The sequence below is a fragment of the Camellia sinensis genome, chromosome 7 (assembly GCF_055761805.1).
Source record: "Camellia sinensis isolate YWXY chromosome 7, ASM5576180v1, whole genome shotgun sequence".
NCBI lineage: Eukaryota > Viridiplantae > Streptophyta > Magnoliopsida > Ericales > Theaceae > Camellia > Camellia sinensis.
The window spans coordinates 135013503-135019646 of NC_138967.1; the positions used below are offsets into that span (position 1 = coordinate 135013503).

Below are 6144 nucleotides of genomic sequence, written 5' to 3' on the forward strand. Positions count from 1 at the left end.
GAGGAATTGGTGGGTATGTGCTGTGAGAGTCCTAGAGGGAGAGAGAGAGAGAGAGAGAGAGAGAGAGAGAGAGAGCCGCGAATGAGAGAGAGGGAGTGAAAAATAAGAGAGTATTGAAGCCTATTCAATTTTTTTTTTGCTAGAAGGAATTTCATGGGAAGCAAAAAAAAAAAAAAAAAAAAAATTAATTAAAGAAAGGAAGATCTTGAAGGCTAATAGGTAAGAAAACCCTCTCAACCTTCTCATTTTTTTTATATAATTGAAATTTTCAGATTGTATACATATGATACATTGTCTAAATTGTTTTGAATCTGCCCGCATGTTTACCCGAATTTTTAGATAATTTTATACTCAAAATTTCGAGATGATTTCTTCTACAAAGTTGTTGATAATGATGTCTAGTTTGTCCAGAAATTTTTGGAAATAATTTCTGAGCTTTCTACGAATTTATACAAATTTTTAACTAAATCTGAAACTGTGTTGAGAATAAATTATTTTGAATCTGCCCGCATGTTTACCCGAATTTTTAGATAATTTTATACTCAAAATTTCGAGATGATTTCTTCTACAAAGTTGTTGATAATGATGTCTAGTTTGTCCAGAAATGTTTGGAAACAATTTTTGAGCTTTCTACGAATTTATACAAATTTTTTTTTACTAAATCTGAAACTGTGTCGAGAATAATCTGTCTTGAATCTGCCAGCATGTTACCCGAATTTTTAGACAATTTTATACTCAGAATTTCGAGATGATTTCTTCTACAAAGTTGTTGATAATGATGTCTAGTTTATCCAAAAAGTTTTGGAAACAATTTTCGAGCTTCCTACGAATTTATACAAATTTCTAACTGAATCTAAAACTGTGAGACAGATTTTACCATGTATTTGAAAATTTATTTAAAATTCTATACTAAGCCAAATCTGGTAATTTCTAACTAGAAGATGAAATTTGAGAAGTCTAGTTTCATAATAAATTCTTAGATTATGGTTTGATCTATAAATTTAAGCATGGAATTAAAATAAGGAAATGTGACAAATCTGTGTCATAAACACTCTTGGAATTTGTTTAGAATTATTTATAAGTTATTTTTGGAAAAATATTTCTGAAAAATAATCATAACATGTTTATTGAGTATCCTGCAGATTGATATGAATTTTAGAGTTGTATAAGTAATGTATTTATAATTTTATTTGCAAGATATATACTCTGAAAATTTTTCTGGACAGGATAAAATGACCACTTTAATATTATGCTAGTCTAATTTTGTAAATCAGAAATTTGTGCATGTGTGTATTTATGGTTTAATTCTTGTATCTAAGTTGTTATTTCATACCATGGTTTAAATAAATTGTTTATTTAAATTCTCTACTTTTATTTAGTATTGTGTGACACATGCAATATTTTATGATTGGAAATTTTAATGAGTTGGTATAACATTACTTGTGATAAAAAAAAAATTTGGAATTATTTGTGATTAATATCAAAATTAACTGAAATGATTAACGGCATATACAAAGTTAACAATTGACGGTTAATACCAGTTGTTCGGGGTGAGTATTGGTTTAAAGACTGTACGGAATTAAGGGTTGACGGTTAACACCGGTTGTTCAGGGTGAGCCCTGGTTTTGAGAATTCTCACGTAAATTGTGTTGCGAAACTCTAAGATGGCACGGGACTTATTTGACCCCTTTTCGGTATTCGGTTTTGGAATAAGGGTGGATGTGCAGGTGGCACACAGGGAGGTTACTTACCCCTGGCAGACCGTTTCCTTGGGGCAGACCACGGATGCCACTACTTGGGTATATAACTCCGGACGTGGGCATCCCTGGTAGTTACGGTTGGTAACACTTAAATATTTGACCAAGGGAGGGTTTCAAATTAACCGTTGCCATGCTTAGTGGTTGGTAAGTTAAATCTCTTTGGTGAGATTTCGAGTGTCACCTAATTTATAAAAATTACTGAAATTATTCTAATGGTTGTAATTTCTGTGTATAATTATATTGTTATCTCATGTTTAGAATATTATTATTTTTCTCTTAAAAAGAATGGTAGGTTGGTTACGTTTTCTTACTGTGTTGCAAAACTCATGGCATATATTTTTGTTGCCCTGGCGTTTTATGCCAGGTTTTAGCGAGGAAATAATTGAAGCTGAAATGGAGTTGACGCTAACGTAGAGCCTTGGCTGAGTTGAAATCATAGCAAAAGTCGAATAACTTTATTATCCTATATATTAGCTATTAAGGACCTTATAATTTCATTGCTGTTGTATTTGGATAATGTTAAGTTTTTATTTAATATTATTTGAACCTTTGGTTATGTACGAGAGTTGGAATGCCCTATTAAGATGTCAACTTTTTAGTTTATTAAGTCATTTTGTTTATTTAATTTCCCTTGATGTTTAAAAAAAAAAAAAAAAAAAAAATTTGGGGCGTCACAACATTGTTAACTGATTGTTTTTTTACACTCCATTTCGATCACATGATGAGGGGAAAAAAAAAAGAATAATTACCTAAAAGTCCTATCAACATTTTTGGTAGTAGCGTAGGTTTTATCAAAAACGTTTTGAACCAATAAGTCCCATTTGCAGGTAAAATGACGTGTTTGCCCTTTAACATAAACAAGTGTATATAAAATAGCATTGACATTATTTACTAGAAAGAAAAAAACAAATTAGTTAACAGATCATTTATGGAAGTAGCTGAAGATTCAAATCGTGAACGATCTTGAAGGATTTATTGGTTTGGTTCACTATTATACATAATTGATTTCTCGGTTTTGATTCAAATAGCAAAGGATCTTGAAGGATTTCTTAGTTTGGTTTGCTTTTTAAGTTAAAATCTGTTGGAGTTTGTTATGTGCGATTTCGATTTATAAATTGAAGAATTGATTTGTTGGATATTTGATCTTCGATCTGGTTTATAGGTATGTATTGTTTTGATTTTGTATATTATGTGTTTTTAGAATTTTCTTTAGTTTTGATTGAATTTATTTATGAGAATATGTTGAATAATTTCGTTTTTACGAATTAAAAACGTGATTTGCTGGATGATTTCTTGGTTTGGTTAGGTTTTGTATGAATTGAAAACGTGATTTGTAAAAACTGAGAAAGTTCTTAGTATTGTTATGAAGTATTTGTTCTGGTTTTTATTGATGCGATCTTTTTTTCTTGTTTAGATTGAAAAATGAGTGGAGGTTGTACGAGTGCACCTATTTTTTTGTTGTACAAGTATAATGGTTGCACATTTTCAATTAAGATTGATCAAAATGTTACATATGATCAGTTGGTTGATAAGCTATGTTTGAAATGGGATAGTTTGCAATCTGATAACATTTGTCTATCTTACTCATTGCCTGGACATCCTAGTTGTACGTTGGACAACAACGATGAGTTAGATTTGTTGTTGGCATTAGTTGTGCATTTTGATTCAAAATTTATTGATGTTGATGTGAGAGTAAAAAACTCAACCATTGACTGTGGTTATCTCAACAAAAGATTGGATTATGGAGAAAGAGAGTCAATGTTGGATCTGGAAGTTTGTGATATTGCATTGTCTCATACCAACAGTAAGTCTGTGAACTTGTCAAATAGAGCATCTACATCCTCCAAAAGGAATTCGAGGTTGGAGGTTGAAGAAGAGGTTGATATGTTATCATCATTTTGTCGACACGAGGAAAAAGTACTGTTGTCTGCTGGTTGGGCAATTAGTATTACACATGTAGGACAGAAATTTGAAGGTGGAATTGTTGAATTTCATAATGCATTGTCGAAGTTTTCTATTGAGTGTGGATTTGAGTTCATATATGTTAAGAATGATAAAGTTTGTGTTACCGCACAATGTTTGTCTAGAGAGACAAAAGTTTGTATGTGGAATGTTCATGGTAAAGTGGAGAATGCTAATGGGTTCTTTTATATAAAGAAGCTGAACAATGTCCACACATGGGGTGCTGAAGTACGTATGATGAATCATTCTTGTATGAGTTCTGGTTTAGTTGCCGATTTGATTGTTGAAGGTGTTTGTGATAATCCATTGACACGTCTAGTTCATATTGTTCGGGATTTTAAGCTGGGGTATGGGCTGAGAGTTAGTTATCGTCAAGCTTGGTTGAGGGTAGAGAAAGCAAAATGTGAAATTTTTGGAGACTACTTAATGTCATTTGATCAGTTAAGATGGTATGTGGATGTTGTAAAGAGTTGCAATCCAGGGAGTTACATAGAGTTTGAGTGTGACGATGATACTAAACGGTTTAAGAGATTATTTGTTGCTTTTCATGGTTCCATTAGTGGATTTGATTATTATCGACCTCTCTTATTCCTTGATGGCACATTTTTTAAGGGAAGATTTAGAGGAAATTTACTTGCTGCTACAGGAAAAGATGGAAATCAAGGTACACAAGAAATCTGTTTTCTCTGTTCTGAAATTAAGAAAATTCTCAGTTTAGAAATATGATTGAATGTTTTAAATTTTATATAATATTGTTGTTGTATATGCATTTTTTATTTTTTCAGTTATTCATTTTAGTGTTTGATATTTTGAATGTTAAAGTGTTACCATTTTCTAAGAATAATAGAATATTCTCATTTTTTCTGTTTTGTACATGCAGGGTTCTTTCCTGTTTGTTTTTCAGTTGTTGGCTCAAAGAGTCAAGACAACTGGCGTTGGTTTTTGGAGCATTTGAGTACAATTGTTTCACCAGAACAAAATATTACATTCGTATCAGATCGTAACCTTGGATTAGTTGAAGTTTTACCAAAGGTTTTCCCAATGGCTTTCCGTGCTTATTGTTTATATCATTTGAAGATGAACTTGAGGCATCATTTGTGTGGTATGTTTCATGGATTGAAAGAAAAACTGATCACTCTATTTGGGAAATGTGCGTATGCTCCAACTGAAGAAACATTTCATCAATGTTTGGTTGAGTTAAAGACTAAAGGTGGTTCAAGAGTTGAAAAATGGTTTTAGATGACATACCATATAATCATTGGAGTAATGCATATTTTCGAGGGCAACACTTTGGAGAGATGTGGTCAAATATAGCTAATTCGTGGATACGAGAGGAACACCACTTGCCTATCACAAAGGTGATTGATAATGTAAGAATTAAGTTGATGAGGAAAATTGCTAAGAGGAGGGAACTTGTTAAAAAATGGAATGGTGTGATATGCCCCAAAATGGAGTCCAAGTTGCATGATGCTGTTAATACTTCGAGGCCATGGATTGTTAGTTCATCTGGGAATGATGTCTATGAGGTGCATTCACATCCATCTGTTTCAGTTGACATTAGTAGACGAACATGTTCTTGTGGCGAGCGGCAGTTGAAAGAGTCTCCATGTGCACATATAGTTGGTGCTATACAAAAGAGTGGACATGATTTGAGTTTATTTGTTGATCAATACTTCTATGTTCAAAGTTATCGAGAGTCCTATTCTTTTCCCATATATCATGTTCCTTCAATATGGAAACCAGATTGTAATGTTGATGGTGATAGTGATGTTGTTCTTCCTCCTTTGTCTAAGAAGCAACCAGGAAGGCCAAATAAGAAGAGGAGTCGTTCCAATGGTGAGAAAGTAAGGCAAATTACTTGTGGCAGATGTGGGAAGGTTAGCAATCACAATAAGAAATCGTGTAAGGAAGCTTTGTGATTTTTTATAGCTGCTTTGTGATTATAAAAATTTTGTATTCATAAATTTCTTGAAGTAGCAGTTTGTACTGTTAAGATCTGAGTAATAATCTTCTATGTTTTGAATAAAGTGACATTGAATTGCAAATGAAAATATTCTTAGTTTCAAATTTTAATTTTGAAATTGTTTGTGATAATATTGTTTGGTTGGCTTTGTGTTTGTTTTTAATGTGAATTATTTCTTTAGTTGGCTTTTGTAAATAAACTTGACTGTTGAATGTTTGTTTTTGAAGATTATATGAATACTGTATAAAAAGTGAACATATTCTCAGTTTAAGTTTATAGTTCAAAATAGCTGATTTTGTGATAATAGTGTAAGGCACTTATTATGAATTGGAACTAGTTATAAATATGATCATTTGAATGAATGTGAATTAATATTCTAAATAGATATGATCATGCTTTATGTTTTGAATAAAGTAACAGTGGACTGAAAGTGAAAATATTCTTTGTTTCGAATTTTAG

The 6144-nt window shown here is 31.9% G+C and overlaps 1 long non-coding RNA gene across 1 annotated transcript; it reads left to right on the plus strand.

Annotated features, from left to right (window-relative positions):
- On the plus strand, window positions 1–2311 carry LOC145794785 (uncharacterized). The gene is made up of 2 exons (XR_014334734.1): window positions 1–219; window positions 2125–2311. It is a non-coding gene; the product is annotated as an uncharacterized LOC145794785 (long non-coding RNA).
- The last annotated feature ends 3833 nt before the right edge of the window (window positions 2312–6144 follow it).